The 17,462-nt window shown below is 45.7% G+C and overlaps 2 long non-coding RNA genes across 2 annotated transcripts; one reads left to right on the top strand and one right to left on the bottom strand.

The window, feature by feature from the left end:
- Positions 1-2,466: 2,466 nt before the first annotated feature.
- LOC307205471 lies at positions 2,467-11,201 on the top strand. The gene is made up of 2 exons (XR_013834021.1): positions 2,467-2,789; positions 7,353-11,201. It is a non-coding gene; the product is annotated as an uncharacterized lncRNA (long non-coding RNA).
- Positions 11,202-12,752: 1,551 nt separating this feature from the next.
- LOC307205866 lies at positions 12,753-17,116 on the bottom strand. The gene is made up of 2 exons (XR_013834136.1): positions 17,026-17,116; positions 12,753-14,341 (listed from the first exon to the last, which is right to left on the bottom strand). It is a non-coding gene; the product is annotated as an uncharacterized lncRNA (long non-coding RNA).
- Positions 17,117-17,462: the final 346 nt, after the last annotated feature.

The raw sequence follows: 17,462 nt of genomic DNA on the forward strand, positions 1-17,462 counted from the left end.
CTGAACTAAATAGCCTCTAAATAACCTTTTCTCATCAGGGAGCCATTCCATCGCCTCCATCATTTTGGTTGCCCTTTTCTGAACCTTGGGCTGAGGGGAATTGCAGCCCCAAGCATCCAGAGGGCACCAGGTTGGAGAAGCCTGTTGTAGACACAGAACGATACAACTAAGGCCCTCCAGCTTCAAGGCTCCTCTAATGTCCTTAAATAACCCACCACCACCTGCCACTATAAGTGGTTGAAACCACAGACAGGTTTCCCCACATCTTCTGCTCTTTGTGAAAATTAGGCTTCAAAGGTTCGTTCCCTATGTTGAAATAGGACTTTAATTTCCTGGGTTATCTCTTTTTTTAACCACCCTGTCCCCAAAGGCAGGGTATTAACCTAGCAATCAAAACGTTCTAAGGAAACTACAATTAAGACAACATACACTAAAAGATACTTTTGTGGCATGCCGGTCAGCTGAACGATGGGATGCGCTGGAACAGATAGACTAAAAAGCATACCAACATTTCTCCAATGAAAACAAGGACGCCCTAAGGAAAAGAGGATTAAATCAGAAACCGGGATGGCTTCTGTGAACCCGGAACTGTCCCTGGAAAACAGGGGCACTTGGAGGATCTGCACAGACATTTTGCAATGAGGTTTTGAAGTTGGGCTCACTGCCTAGAGCATACGACAGTGAGTTGGGCATGAGATGTGAAGCTAAAAAGCTAATAACATGCAATTCATTAGGCATGCAAATGCTAGACGATGGACAGAGACCACACACAATTAAGAGTGGAATGCACTCAATTTCCATACTTCAAATAAGTTGCTCCCAAGGAGTATTTTAGGGGAATATTAAAAAATGGCAGTTATATTTTAAAGTTGGCCATGATCAGGGGCATGGGGAGATCTGTAGCTCAGAGACAGAAGGTTCCAGGTTCAATCGCTGGTGAGGACAGGGAAGAAATTCAGTTCTCATCTATTGGCAACTCCACCTAAGTTGCTCTTTGCAAAACAATATAGCAAAATTCTCCAGGCAAGTAAAGTGTACTGGAACATATCCGACAGCAAAGTGTGCATATAAATGCATATACTTGTGAAAATTGCACCCAGAATCCATTATAATAGGGGAAATTGCTTTGCCAAAAAAGTACCCTACGTTAGGTAAAATTGCATAGGAAAAAAAATTATATATTGGGGGGGAAATGCACTAAATTGCTAGAGAATTTTCTTGAAGACTTTTTCTATCAGCATATGAATTGTTATGTATATATTAGATATATATGTGTGACAAGCATAGAAAAATGTTTGTAAAAGAAAAAGGAAAACCATAAGGGAATTCATTTGAATTTTGAGCTCTTGGTTCCATGCTGCCCTTATTTCAGTATTATCTATTGCTCCCTTCAGCTAAAGGTCTGAAATGGTTCTTTCAGCATATGAGTGTCTAGCTCATAGTTGCACTGCATCATCAGTTCTGTAGTCTTAATGGATTGCTTATAGTTTCACTGCATCACAGATCCTGTAGACTTAACGCAGGACAAACAGCTATGCTTTTGTGTAACGGTGCTTACAGTATGCTTGTTTTATAGGTGAATGAATCGAAAAGTTTGAACATAAAAAGTGTCTGAGTGAAAAGTGTACAATGGGCTGAAATGGTATTCCATGCAACAGGATGGATCTATGCGGAAATGACTGGCAGAATCCGAGACCAGGGAGAAGAGTCGGTGGAAGAAGATTGGAAGAAATTTAGAATTTACTTACAGAAATATTGTAAAATTTTTGAATGCTAATGGCATTGAAATGAATTGAAGGGGTTCTAGCAACGAGGCTAAAAATAAGATTGGATGGATAATTAGACAAATTAATTGGATATGAATTTGCTGAATTAATTTTTAACAGGGATACAAAAAAAGGAGATGTGAGGAAGTCAAGAAAATAAGTGAATCAAAGATGAGAAGTAAAAAGAGGGATTTTTGTGTTTTTTCTTCTTTTTTTAAAAAATGTGTTTTTTCTTTTCTTTTTTGAAACTATTTTTCTTTCTTATGTATTTTATAACTTTGTATTTTTGTGTATTTTTTTTTCTTGTTTGTTGTCATTTCTAAAACTTAATAAAAAATATTTATTAAAAAAAAAAAAACCAGGATGGATCTATGATGGGATGCTAGCAAGACTGAAAGGTAACAGAATTAGCTGCTCAGCCCATCCCTAGGCGGCAATATAGGAAGTTGCCTTAGATGCAAACAGACCCTTTGTCCATCTAGCTCAGTGATGCCTACACTGAATGGCAGGTGCTACCAACCCTACCTGGCAATGCAAGAGAATGAACCTGAGACGTTCTGCATGCAAAGCACTGAGCTACATCAAAATAACTCGGGCGTCCTCACATCCCACATTCAGGACCGGACCACTATAAAATTTGTGGTAAATGTCACAGAACGGAAGGGAAAGCTCTCCTTTCCGCAAATTCCAGAATGTCGAGTTTTCGTGCGACAGGTTGAGTAAACATAATAGCGGATTAATAAGTCGACGAGATAAACTGTTGTTGTTTTCTTCTTCTTCCCACTTCAGGACCAAAGGAATGTGTTCCCTAATTTGCCAGCAGCTAACAGCACTGAAAGGAAGATTCTTTTTAATGACAAGTTAGAGGGGGGAAATTGCAGGAAACACTACCGGGTAGGACATTATTATTTTTCCACGTAACGTGCCATCACTGCAAGGCTTGGAGCAGTATATAAGGTCTCCTTTCCCAGTTGTGATCAACCTGCTGGACTGTTAAGTCATCTTTTCTAGAAGGAGCAGAGGGTAAGTAACATTTCAACAACTTTAGCAGGGAAGGGTCATAGCTTGGTGGCAGAACGTCTGCTTGGCATGTAGAAGTTCAACCCCCAATTGCATCTCTGCGTTGGGCTGACAATTGCCCCCTGCCAGAAACTCAGGAGAGCCACTGCTAGTCATTGGAGACAATACCGCTGGGAGAGATCATCAGGGGGTTAGGGCTGGGTGTTCATCAGTATGCGGATGATACCCAGCTGTACCTCTCTTTCAAATCAGAACCAGTGAAGGCAGTGACGGTCCTGTGTGAGTGTCTGGAGGCGGTTGGAGGATGGATGGTGGCTAACAGATTGAGACTGAATCCTGACAAGACAGAAGTACTGTTTTTGGGGGACAGGAGGCGGGCAGGTGTGGAGGACTCCCTGGTTCTGAATGGGGTAACTGTGCCCCCTGAAGGACCAGGTGCGCAGCCTGGGAGTCATTTTGGACTCACAGCTGTCCATAGAGGCACAGGTCAAATCCGTGTCCAGGGCAACTGTTTACCAGCTCCATCTGGTACGCAGGCTGAGACCCTATCTGCCTGCGGACTGCCTCGCCAGAGTGGTGCATGCTCTAGTTATCTCCCGCTTGGACTACTGCAATGGGCTCTACGTGGGGCTACCTTTGAAGGTGACCCAGAAACTACAACTAATCCAGAACGTGGCTGCCAGACTGGTGACTGGGAGCGGCCGCTGAGACCACATAACACCGGTCTTGAAAGACCTACATTGGCTCCCAGGACGTTTCTGAGCACAATTCAAAGTGTTGGTGCTGACGTTTAAAGCCCTAAAGGGCCTTGGTCCAGTATACCTGAAGGAGCGTCTCCACCCCCATCGTTCTACCCGGACGCTGAGGTCCAGCTCTGAGGGCCTTCTGGCGGTTCCCTCATTGCGAGAAGCGAGGTTGCACGGAACCAGGCAGAGGGCCTTCTCGGTAGTGGTGCCCGCCCTGTGGAACGCCCTCCCATCAGATGTCAAAGCGATAAACAACTACCTGACATTCAGAAGACATCTTAAGGCAGCCCTGTTCAGGGAAGTTTTTAATGTTTGATATATTACAGTATTTTAATTTTTTTTTTGGAAGCTGCCCAGAGTGGCTGGGGAAGCCCAGCCAGATGGACGGGGTATAAATAATAAAATTATTATTATTATTATTATTATTATTATTATTATTATTATTAAGCTAGATGGACCAAGGGACTCAGTCGAAGGCAGATTCCTTTGTTTCTAGGCGGATAATCCTTTGGACCTCTAGATATCATTAGTTCAGGGCTCCCATCAGCCCCCTTCTGCAGAGGCAATTGAATCGACTGAATTAAGTCAGCTCTGTAATTAGATTTGTGTGAGAGTTCATCATCATCAAACCTTTATTGGCATCACTTACAAACATTCAGAATAAATAGGCCAGTGTGATTTTGTCACCATTTCAACAGTACAGTCATTTGCCAAAGGGAAGAAGAAGCGATCAATCTATTTAATCTCTGTGGGTCTCCAGCAAGAGCAGGATCCTGTGGCGTACTTTGGGGACAAAAAAATCAAATAGAGGAACTTGGCTACTGTCTTGGTGAGCTCCTGGTCTCTCCCTTGTAATAAGAAGCATACAATCTCTGTCTCTGGTTTCCATGTTGGAATACATAGATGGTCTAGAAATTGTTGGCGGAGATCATCATACATTTTACATTTAAGGGCCATGTGAGCTAGAGTTTCCAGCAGGTGGGCATCGCATGGGCAGATCCTATCTCCTTCTGCCATACCCGCAAACATACCCCAAAGGAGGTTAGAAGGATTAGAATTGAACCTAGCCAGCAAAAAAGCCCTTCTTTCTTGTGGGTTTAACAAAAATTGTAAATAATTGAGGTTAAATTCCTGTGCCCAAGAGAGTCGAAAATAAAGAGGGGGACATGTTTTTTCTGCAGCTGAGATTAGTTCCTGGCGATCTATGTCTGTGGGAGAGTTGTAGAGCATCTGCTTTGTGTCACAAGTTCAATCTTCTGCATCTCATAGAATCATAGAAAGAGACCCTGAGGATATTCTAGTCCAGTGTTTCCCAAACTTGGGTCTCCAGCTGTTTGGGGGCTACAGTTTCCATCATCCCTGACCACTGGTCCTGCTAACTAGGGATGGTGGGAGTTGTAGTCCAAAAACAGCTGGAGACCTAAGTTTGGGAAACCTTGATCTAGTCCAATTCCCTACGAAGCTAGGTCTGGTGGGAAAATAAATTAAAATAAAATAAAAGACCAGAACTTGTTCATGTATGCCAAAGCCGCCGCAAGAACTTTACTGGCCCAAAGATGGAAAAAACAAGATTTACCCACCATCCAGGAGTGGCAGGTGAAGATGATAGATTTTGCAGAACTTGCCAAATTGACAGGAAGGATCCGGGACCAAGAGGGCCAGAGATACAATAACAATTGGAATAAATTTATTGAATATATAAAGGAGAACAACAAAAATATTAAGACACTAGCAGGACTGGAATAACACCTCCAATATAAAACAGTAGATTATGACAAAAATATACGCAAAAAGTATGTGATGTGTATACCAGCGGTCGGGAGGGAGGGAAGTCAGGACTCGGCAGAGTCAAAGGAATTATGGTGTGACAATAAGGATTGTTGGAAAAAGAATTACATGTTGAAAACAATAAAAAGTTATTGGGGGAGAGGAAAGGAATACGAAGCTGTCCCTTACGGGAATTGAACCTGCAACCTTGGTGTTATCAGCCCCACAATCTCGCCAACTTTGCTGAAGGGCTGGAGAAGATTCTCCTTCTGTAGAGAAGGCTGAGCTAGAAGGGCCAATGGCCTGATTCATTACAAGGCAGCTTCCTATGCTCTGGCCTCCCTCCTCTGCCTGTGTGCTAAATGTTTTGCAACATGGGGGACTAATGGGGAGATTTATTACTTGGTGAGCAGCAATGCCCATCATTGCAATTGCGCACGGGGTTGGGGGGGTTTGCTTGCTTGTTCATTAAGAATTATATCCCATGGGATGTTGGACCATGACAGATCACTGGCCTGATCCTGTAGGCTCTTCGTATGTTTCCCCTCCTTCTACAGTGTGGACTTTGCTAGCTGCCTTTTCACGGGGCTGTGCAGGTTTTTTTTTAATATAGCGAGCGCCTCTGGTTATCCAGATTAAGGATGGTTCCCTCGCCCAGAGTGCAGAGCCAAGTGCAAGATTGAGAAGATCCATAATAGACATAATCCATTTGGGATCCATATTATGCAAGTTTACCTCTGTTTGGGACTCTCCTTTTCTGCCTACTCCATACAGTTGGGTTATGGTAATAGGCTTTTCAGAGTGGCGTAGTAAGGATTTGGTTTGGCTTGGCATTTTGTTTGGGCAGGCGAAAGAATTTTAAGAATTATGAACAGGGATCTTGAGTCATGATTGGGTTCAGGGTGGTCTCTAGTCACTTTCCACAGCCTTTGGCTTTGGGATCCTGGGGTGTGTGTGCATGCTATGGGCCTGGCCAGGGGCATCTTGGATAGCAGGGGCAAGGTGCAAGTGTCTGTGTCACATACGCAAGGCTCAGTGCCGTTCCAATTCTGGGTGACCCCAGAATTTAGCAGAAAACGTGTCCAGGGGAATCGAGAAACAAGATTAAGGGTACAATTTGATATACGAATGTAGTAGATAAAATGCAAAGAAATATATAACAATAAGAGTACATTCATCTGTAAAGAAAGAATTATACAACATGATTGACAGGAAGTCTGTAGTGTTGGTATATATATCATCTGGGAATAGTTTTGTGTTTTTGTTTTTTATTTTATTTTATTTTTTAGGTATATACATTTTGTATATAAACTTTGTATACATGTTGGAAGTTATGCTATAATGAGATATGCAATGTAATAAGATAACGTATACAGATAAGATGGTTAATAAACTGTTTAAAAAAGAAAAGAAAACATGTCCAGGGGATGGGAATGATATGCCTGTTCTGTATGTGACACAAACCCATCTGCCCAGATGGTTATCACTGAGTTAACAGGCCATGCAGATTGTCTAATTTGTCTTCGTTCAAGATGTGCTGGGATTAGGACTTTTCATATGTAATTCTTGGTTACAATGATGGCAGTGGAGGTGATTCTTTCTTAGATTATACCTTGCACCTTCCTAGGAGCCCAGGGCAGCCAACAGATCAATAGTAATACAATTGAAAGATAGCCTTCTAAAAAGAGTATAAAACTCCTAAAAAGGAGCATATGCTCTCAAACTAATAATTTCAGAGTTGCCAGGGACAGAAGTCTCAGCAAACAGGCAAGTTTTTCAATTTCCTCCTAAATAACACTGTTATGTACCACCTTGCTGCTAATTAAGTCCACTTGGCTAACTTCCAAGGAGGCATTTATGGGATTGCACTAAAAGGCTGCAACTCTGCAGAGACTTTCCTAGGAGTCTCTTTCCACAGAGCATGTCTTTGAAGAAAAGTAGAGCTGCACCAGAAAATGAGTGATTGTATTATTTGCAAACGATTGCGTCAGTACCTGGCTATATACGGGACGTTTCCATTGGTCTCTAAAACTGAGCTCCTCCTTCCTTTCAGGTTCTTTGTACCACAACCACCCAGTAGAGAAAGATGGAATTCCTTCACTCGTATCCAGAACTCATCGATGTCTCTGGCCCCATCTTGCTGGACACTGGCGCCACTGTCCTGATCAAGCAGAGCCCTGAATGTCTACCTACCAAGGCTCCTTACTGCGTCCAGCCATCCCACGCCCAGTCCATCCACATCCCGCCTTCTAAATATTTTGACCCCTGCGCGAAGTCCTGTCACCCTCGGTGTCTGACCCCCTGCAAGTCCATCTGCGGACCTCAGTCCTGCGGAATAGGCCCTTCTAAATGTGTTCCCATCTACGGCGGACCACAGTGCGTCTCTCCATGCTATCCACTCTGCAGACGTCCCTACTTGCCTCAGTGTCTCCCTCCGTGCCGCCCCATCTGTGGGTATCCGTGCCAGCCTCAGTGTGGCCCTTGCGGCCCGATCTGTGTGAGACCGCAGTGCGTCTCGCCATGCTATCCTATCTACAGAAACCCATGCTTGTCTCCATGCCGACCCATCTGTGGCTATCCATGTGCCCCTCAATGTGTGTACCCCAGGCCAGGGATCTGTCTGCAACCAAGCTACCAGTATCCTCAAATCTCCTGTGGGTATCCACCCTGCGGCTACCCGTGCTGCTCTCAGTGTGGGCGGCCATGTCCTTGCGACAGCCTAGATCTCTTTTACGAAGGCTACTAAGGTTTGCATGTCTCTCTCTCCCCAACCCATCCCCATTCCATTTCAGTATTATTCCCCGGGTTTGCTCTGCCATCGCTTGCCTCCCATCTTAACGTGGAGATTCTCAAAACTGAATTTTGCAAGCGGAACACGGTTGCCTCAGTTCGTGCCTCCCCTCCCTCCCTAAAGGCTGTTGCTGTGTTCCAGGAGCACACCTGTTCATTGACAGCACCCTGGTGCTTTTTAAAAAAACAAAAACAAAAAGACAAGATCATATAATTGCATCAGGATTCCTCTTTCTCTTTTCTATTGCTCTGAGATTTAGTTCAGTGCTCAGCTGCTCCTGAATTTATCAATGACCTGTTAGAAGGGGGGAAAGGACAAACATATTGGTATTTATGGGCATTGCATTGCCTTTAGCCTGACAAAGGAGCTAAATTGAAGCACAAGCGTGTTTGTTCATTTGTTTAATTTCTATATATACCGCTTTATATTTTTCATGAGAAATCTTAAAGCGGTTTACAGCGTATTAAATCAGTAAAACATAAATTGAACCATCTTAAGAAAGTCAAATATAAAATATACAGTCAAAGCAACATAGCAGAAAAATAAAACTAATGTTGCTAACTAAAGTTGCAAGGCTCCATGCAAAGTTGAAGTTATTCGCACTGCGATCCTATGCCCAGATTTCTGGGAGTAACCTCCCATTGAACTAAATCAGACCAGAGTGGAGGACAAACCTCCAGCCTACATGCCTAACCAGGTGCTCTAGGGCAGCCTTTCTCAACCTGTGGGTCCCCAGATGTTGTTGAACTACAACTCCCACCACCCCTAGCTAGCAAGGCCAGAGCTCGGGGATGATGGGAGTTGTAGTCCAATTGCATCTGGGGACCCACAGGTTGAGAACACCTGCTCTAGGGCTCCCCATCCCAGTCAAGCCATGACTACCTGTTCTACACCTGATGCCCTATATGAAATCAAGTGAGGGGCCTCGAATGTTAAACCTCAGAGTCAAGGGGCATTGAAGGCGCTGCTTCTCCAGCACCAACTACCAGCCAGTTGTTGTGGCTTGGGAAGTGCCACCGGCCTGACATCATTTCCATGTCATTGTGATCATCGTGATGTCAAGTGATTAGCAGGTGGGCAGCCCATCCCCACCTATCAAACTTGGCCTGTGTGGAGATAGGGATCTCAAGCTTGAGGTATAGGATTGCACTGTCCGACCGACAAAACCCAGGGAGAAATTTGGATGGGGAGGATTTGGCAAGCACCCCAAATTAAGCAATCAAATGATAATCTTTGTCTCATAGCATGCTGATCTGGCCAAGAGTCATTTGTCTCAAGTGGCTTCCATCTCTTCCAAAGTGTCCAGTCCATGACCTCCTAATTAGGGTTGCCATAGTCTGAAGAGCCAAAAAGAGGACACATTTGCCGGCTTCTGCTTTTAACTATGGATCGCGATGGCAACACTCATTTTACATAGCCATGAAAAGGAGGACGTGTCCTGGAAAAAGAGGACATATGGCAACCCTACACACCTTTTCTAAACAGCAGTGGGTGTGTTCAGAATTATTCCGGCTTGAGGGTGGGTGAATTTGTGGTGGGGTAGAGGCCAAGTTTCAGCAAATTCTCTCAGCTCAGGTTTTCTTGCAAAACTCTTCGGATTCATAAGGTTCTTTCCAGCTAAGTCCTACTCAGAGTAAGCCCATTGAATTAACTGGATGTGGTCAAGTTATACCCATTGATTTCAATGGGTCTATTATGAGTGGGATTTAGCTGGGTGCAACCCAAATTCTAATATGTTTATTTTGCCACTTTCTCTGCTATGAAGTCTGTGGGTGAGCAGTGAATTGGGGTTAGGATAGGCCCAATATCATTTCTGCTACCAACACCTCCTCCCCACAGAAAGAACAGTGTACAGCTATTTTATCCCATAACTGCTGTCATACTAGAATCCAGTGTGGTGAATTGACCTCAGGGTGATTTCTTTGATATTCTGTGCTGGTGATGGGTTCAATATTTCAGCTGTTCAATGTCTGGTTTCATGATCTTGTTGATGACTGTCTACTCTTAATGGGCTTGATCCCTTACGGCAGTGCTTCTCAAACGGTGGCCCAGGAACCATCAGTGGCACCACTTTCAGGTAGAGCTTGGGGCCACAACTCATTCTCCCTGCTTAGTGGTGCTATAGACCTTTCATTTAACCAATGGCGGTACCAGAAACCAGAATGGAGGTGAGGAGACTGAGAAGCCCAGGGAAAGGGAGGCGAAAATGCAACAGGAGCTTTTGAAAGAAATTAGGCAGGTCAAAGTTTAATGTTTTCAAAATGATGGTGATGGTGGTGATGATAATCTGGGAACATAAAGGAAGGAAATAAGAGAAGAAAGCTGTTAAACACAGAAGAAGGGAATGTAAAAGGAAGAGGGATGAATTAAACTGGCAGTTTGGTGGGGTATAATTTAAGGGTGAAAGGAGAAGAGGAGACATGATAGGAGATGAGTACAAAATACTGGGGGTAGTTGGGAGCTGAAAATATAAAATAAAAGCCTTCTGCACTCAAAGCAGGGGTAGCCAATGATGTTATGAACTACAACTCCCACCATCCCAGACCATGCCAGATGTTGGCTGGGGTTGATGGGAGTCCACAATATTTAGAAGGAACCCAACTGGCTTCCCCTTCCTTGGAGCTTTTGCATCAGCCAGTGATGTCTTATATGTGAAGGCTGAGTCTCAATAGACCTTCTGAGCCAATATTTGTTGGAGGAAAGCATAGCATCCTGGACACCAGGCAATCCTTGTGGCAAATCCACTAGCCAAGAGTCATTAGATGTCCATCCAGTGTCATGTTTTGAATTGCCAGCTGGTCATGCCAAACTCCACTTCCATCTGCCACCATTTGGTGACTAGCTCCACCCCTGCACTGCCGTTTTGTGACTGGTGGGTCTCATTTTCAACCCTCTGAAGTGGGCCCCAGGGCCAAAATGTTTGAGAAGCCCTGCCTGATAGGATTTGACATAATAATTTTGCTTCTGGTAGATCTCTTGTTCTGTTCAAGAAAAAGACCAACCATTCCTTGCCTCTTCTGAATGTTTGGGTAGGGTTTGACTGAAGATTTGCTGGTGATGGGTCGCTTCTGTTACAAATCTGTGTGCATCAATAAAACCTGTTTCTTTGCATGTCCCGTCTCAAGCAAATTATTTATTTTAAAGTGGGGCACAGGGCACCTTACAACTTGTAGCTGCAAAGGAAGCACCCTTATACTGAATCAGACCCATGGCCCATCTACTTCAGTATTGTCTACACTGGCTGGCAACAGCTCTCTAGGCATTCAACCCTACCTAAGATTGGAACTGGGACAATCTGTATGTTAAGCAGATGTTTCACCACTCATCCATGAACCTTCCTTGTAGCATAGGATCATAGGACATCGCCTTATATTAAGTCAGGCCATTGGTCCATTTAGGTTAATATTGCCTACACTGACTGGCAGTAGCTCTCCAGGGTTTCAGGTTTGGCTGCCCTTGACATGAGCGTTGTTAGGAGACATCTGTTGCCCTCGCAGAGCTATAATTCCCAGAGTTCCTCAGGATCAATTGCTAAACCAGTCTGGGAACTGTAGCTCTGGGAATGATTCACAGGTAAAGGTAAAGGGACCCCTGACCATTAGGTCCAGTCGTGACGGACTCTGGGGTTGCGGCGCTCATCTCACTTTATTGGCCAAGGGAGCCAGTGTACAGCTTCTGGGTCATGTGGCCAGCATGACTAAGCCGCTTCTGGCGAACCAGAGCAGCACACGGAAACACCGTTTACCTTCCCTCCAGAGTGGTACCTATTTATCTACTTGCACTTTGACGTGCTTGTGAACTGCTAGGTGGGCAGGAGCAGGGACTGAGCAATGGGAGCTCACCCCGTCGTGGGGATTCGAACCGCTGACCTTCTGATTGGCAAGTCCTAGGCTCTGTGGTTTAACCCACAGCGCCACCCGCATCCCAGTGGGGGGGGGGATGATTCATACTACCCTCCAAAAGTGAGTTAGAACATAGTCATCATGCTAATGTTCACCACTGAATGGCACCATCCATGAGGCATATGAAGTTCCACATGTTCTGCAGAAGTGCAAAAAAAGGGTGGGAACTCTTGGGGAGCGTGGACCCCCAAACAGCCCACTAAGGATGGAAAACTATAAATAGTTCTTTTCATCCTTCAACGAAACTGACATAAACATATGTTTTTCCCCTATGTGCCCATCAGGTCCTTATGAGAAAACCACTCCAACCATGTAGCCCAAGCAGGCCAGTCTATGACAGTGAGGCAGAACCTGGAGGCCACATTTCTTTCTGGCCAACCTTCTGAGGGCCACATACCAGTAGTGAGAAGGACCAGTGGCAAATGTGGGCAGAGCAACAACTCTCATGTTTTCCCTTGGTACTACAGGGTAGCTTCATATATCCCTCCAAGCCATCAAGAACCATGATTCATCTTCAGGGACACACCCCAGCCAGGCAGAAATACTCAAGGAGTTGGTGCAAAGCAAGGCCAAGGGGTGTGTCTGAAAAATGGGTTTGTTAGGGACCATTCCAAGGACCAGGCACAGAGAACTGGAGGGTCTCATTCCCCACCGCACACCTGGGGCCATTGTCCCCCACATCTCTTCTACTTCTTCACCCAAACACCCCAGACCATCTCCTAACAGACTCGAGGGAAAACCAGCCATCACAACATCTGAATGAATAGCAAATGTTTTATTTCAGCCAAAGCGGGGGGGCGAGGGTGGGGGGCAAATAAATAAAATGGCCCATCAGGCAGTTGTCACACAAGAGGAATTGCTTACAAGGTGGAGCACAGAATGCCTTGCAGGTGGGACCAAGATTACTGGATCCCTGAGATATCATCAGAGAAGTGAGCTGGTGTGGTAAGGTCCGAAGTGGTCTTATCAGGGTGATCTTCTTCAATCACGAAGGCGTCCTAGCTACTGTTGGAGAACAGGGCAGTCTTGCACATAACTACTCAAGAGTCAGTCCCAGTGCGCTCACTTTCCAAAGTAAGTGGATCTGGGACAAGGACAGACCAGTCTCTCAGTCTCTCCACTTCCTGTTGCTACAGCAACTAGGGATGCTCAATGAGTATGTCCATTTTTCCATGCATCTTCTTAAAGGTAAAGGTAAAGGCACCCCTGACCATTAGGTCCAGTCGTGGCCGACTCTGGGGTTGCGGCGCTCATCTCGCTTTACTGGCCGAGGGAGCCGGCGTACAGCTTCCAGGTCATGTGGCCAGCAGCACTAAGCCGCTTCTGGCGAACCAGAGCAGTGCACGGAAACGCTGTTTACCTTCCCGCCGGAGTGGTACCTATTTATCTACTTGCACTTTTTGGTGTGCTTTCGAACTGCTAGGTTGGCAGGAGCAGGGACCGAGCAACAGGAGCTCACCCCGTCGCAGGGATTCGAACCGCCGACCTTCTGATCAGCAAGTCCTAGGCTCTGTGGTTTAACCCACAGCGCCACCCACATCCCTCCATGCATCTTCTTACCTGGTATAAATATTTTTCACAATTTCCCCTAATGCCACCCATATTTATATGCTATTTTCACATGTTAGGCACAGTTTTTCCCCAATGTACACATGGCAAAATACAGAGCAGTGCAGATTTCGCGGGAGAATTGTGTTTCAGCAAGGAAGCAACGGCTTTAAAATCCAAACCAAGCTGGAATTGCAACCTGAGGCTGCTCGCATCTTATGCAGAGATGGGGCATAAGACTGTAAGCACGGCCCCCGCCGGGTATGGTAATTTTGTCCAGTGTCGTGTTCTCACAGTGGTCAGCCAGATGGGGAGCTGACCGGCAAGGCTTGAGCGCAATGGCAACTCTCCCTGCTTGCAATTCCCAGCAGCTGGTTATTATTCAGAGACAAACTGCTTCTGGCGGTGAAGGCAGAGCCTAGCTATTGCGGCCGGCAGTGAGGCCAGGGAGAGGGAGAGCAAAAGAAGCAAGGAGCTTAGGAAGCAGGTGCCAGGATTCCTGATAGGTAAGCAGGTGGCTGATGTTGCAAGCAAGCAAGGAATGACTGGATCTTTGGTCCTGCAGCCCCTGAGGAGGTGTCCATTAGTTGCAGCTCCTGTGCTTGGGCTTCTGCTCCTCCTGCTGCTGGTGGTGCTGGTCCGGCTTGGGCTTTCCGCAACTGGGGGGCTTCGGAACGTGATGGGTCTCCGTGCCACAGCATGGCGGCTTCTGCTGGGGTGGCGGGTGGTGGACCACAGGGGGCACATAGGAGTGCTTCTTCTGTTGTTCCTGGCCGGACATCCTGGAAGGCTTAGGCAACGCTTTGAAAAAGAAGCAGGAAATCTGAATTTTGTTAAGAACATAGGGAGATCCCCACTGGATCAGAGGGTCCATCTAGTCCTACAGCCTATTCTTCTCATAGTGGCCAATTAGATGACCCACTGGGAAGCTCACAGAGCCCAATGTGAGCCCAACAGCAACCCCTCCTGTGGTTGCAAACAAGTGGTATTCAGGAGCTTACTGCTTCTGACGTTGGATGTAGGGGTCAGTCACGGATGCCCTGACCCTCCATGAATTCCTCTAACCCTCTTTTAAAGCCACCCAATTTGGTGGCCATCGCTAAATCTTGTGGGATTTTTATTATGTCTCATCAAGGCCTTCTCAGTGATGGCTCCGGCCTGGTGGAATGCTCTGTCCCATGAGACCAGGGCCCTTCAGGATTTAACCTCCTTCCGTCGGGCCTGTAAGACAGAGCTATTCCACCTGGCCTTTAATTTGAATTCAGCCTGATCTTTTATTCCCCTTCTCTTCCCTCCCCCTCCCCTTTTATGAAGACCACCCGCTCTGAGACCCCACAGCTAATTCTCCCCTGGTCTCCTCGCTGGCCCAAGTAGGACCAATTCTGCCTGATAGCCCTGGGGATTATCTAATTGATTTTTGAATTTTATTGTTATTCATGTTTTTATACTGTATTTTATGCTGCTTTTATAATTGTTTTAAAGTGTTTTAAATTTGTTGTTAGCTACCCTGAGCCCAATTTTTGAACCGGAAAGGGCAGGGTATAAATAAAATGTTATTATTTATTTATTTATTTATTTATTTATTTATTTATTTATTTATTTATTTTTGAACCCCTTTGTAGACCCCCCCCCCCTTTGGAGGTTTTATTTACAATTCAGTGGTATTCAACTCTTGTGAAATAAAAAATAAAGGAGCCCTCAGAAGCTGTCTTATACTGAGTGAGAGCCTTGGTCTGTCTTGCTCTGTACTGTCTATGAAGATTGGCAGAAGCTCACTGGAATTTCAAACCAATAGTCTTTCCCAGTTCAAGCCGGGACTTGAACCCAAGACCCTCTGCATACAAAGCAGATGCTCTCCAGCGCTCCAAAGTTGCAAAGCTTCACAAGCTTTGAGGAAAAGAATTGCAAAGCCGTAACAGTACACAACTGGTTTCGTCAACTTGAAATTAAATGTTCCTCTTGTCTGTGGGATATTCTTCAAATGCCAGTCAATTTATACCATGCCTTCCAACTCCTCTCTAGTCGTTTCTTTTGGAAAGATCAATGGAAGATTCTTCCGCAACTTTCCACCAGCATGGATTATTCTTCTCATTATCTGGGGTGAGACGGGCTATAAGGCTAAAGTGCCCGTTCTCAATAAGATGTTTTCAGAACCACCCTGAACTTCACCTCCTATTCTGGTCTTCCACCAGTCTCCTTGGCCCATCCTCATGTCCTCCTAAATCAGCCTTTCTCAACCTGTGGGTCCCCAGATGTTGTTGGACTACAACTCCCATCATCCCTGAGCTCTGGCCTTGCTAGCTAGGGGTGATGAGAGTTGTAGTTCAACAACATCTGGGGACCCACCGGTTGAGAAAGGCTGTCCTAAATGAACTACTTCATTGTTGTCCATGGTGGGATAAAGATTGCAACTGACTGCACCTGTGAAGTTGAAGGTTGGGAGTTGCTGTGGATGCATCTCCAGCAGAGATCTGGCAAATCAAATTTGCCAAACAGCCATGTAGTTCTATAGTAGAGACACAGAACCTGCAGGTCTCCAAAAGTTGCTGAAATCCAACTCCTGACACCACTAACCGTTGGACATGTTGGCATGGGCTGATAGGATTTGGAGGCTAGCAACATTTGCAAGTCCTTGCTTCTATGCTCCCTGCTTGTAGAACAACATAGGGAATGCCTTGCTTGAACCTGAATGAGCTGGTGGCTTCCAACGGTTGTCAGACTCCAGCTGTTCCTAGACTCCAATTCCCATCATCCCTTGTTGGCCAGGGCTGATGGGAGTTGGTGTCTAGCAGCATCTGAAGGTCCACAGATTCCACACACACACCCCTTGTTGTTAAATAACACAGGGAATTTAAGGACATTAGGATAGCTTTGCTTGGTCAATGGCCCATCTAGTCCAGAATCCACACAGTGACCAACTGCCCCCCAAAACCTAGGATTCTAGATAGACTGCCAATGGCCTGGAGGTTCCATAAGAACTTCAAAAGAGCCCTGACGCATTGGACCAATGGGCCATCTGTTCCAGCATTGGCTACCCAGATGCCTGTCAGAATCCCACAGGCAGCACCTAGGTACCAGAGCCCTCTTTCCCCCTGCAGTTTCCAGCAACTGGTATTCAGAAGCAGAACCAAATTCTGGATTGGCCTCACATAACCTGATGACCTCCAGATGTGCTGGACTCCAACTCCCATCACCCCTGATCATTGGCAGTGGCTCATGAGAGCTGAAGTCCAGCAACATCTGAAAGGCACCAGATCCTTTCCTTCCCCCACCCTTGTTCTATGGCAGTGGTTCTCAACCTGTGGGTCCCCAGATGCTGTTGGACTACAACTCCCATCATCCCTGAGCTCTGGCCTTGCTAGCTAGGGGTGATGGGAGTTGTAGTTCAACAACATCTGGGGACCCACAGGTTGAGAAAGGCTGTTCTATGGCAAGGAGTTTGAGCTCAGCAGCAGAATCAGTTTCCCCAGAAGTCAATGACTTACCTAGTTCCGTTGAACTGCAGTAGAAATCAGAGAAGGCGAGTTGATGGAGTGCAATCAGAAGGAGAGGGCTTTTATAGGAGATCTGGAGTCTCGGCTCCTGGCAATTAATCGCTGAGGGATGCAGATTAGGGTGCCTTGGCGGTCTCATTATCTTGAGTCACCTGACCCTATCTGCTTTATCTGACTTCTTTACATAATATATTTGCAACCCTCTGGGGCATATGAATATGCAAACATCTGGCCTATCCCCCAATAGGAGGTCAGGCTTTTCAAAGTCATGAGCTTCAAAGTCATATCATTAATTATTGTTCTTGGAAAGTAATTGACATCATCATTTGGTACAAAATCAATTAAGTCTTCCATATCCTGCCAAGCTAATGGTGTGTTAGTGATTTTGGGGGTACATGCCCACCAGATCTAATCTGGGACCCAGTTAT

This window comes from Podarcis cretensis (genome assembly GCF_951804945.1).
Source record: "Podarcis cretensis genome assembly, chromosome: 16".
NCBI classification, from domain to species: Eukaryota; Metazoa; Chordata; class Lepidosauria; order Squamata; family Lacertidae; genus Podarcis; species Podarcis cretensis.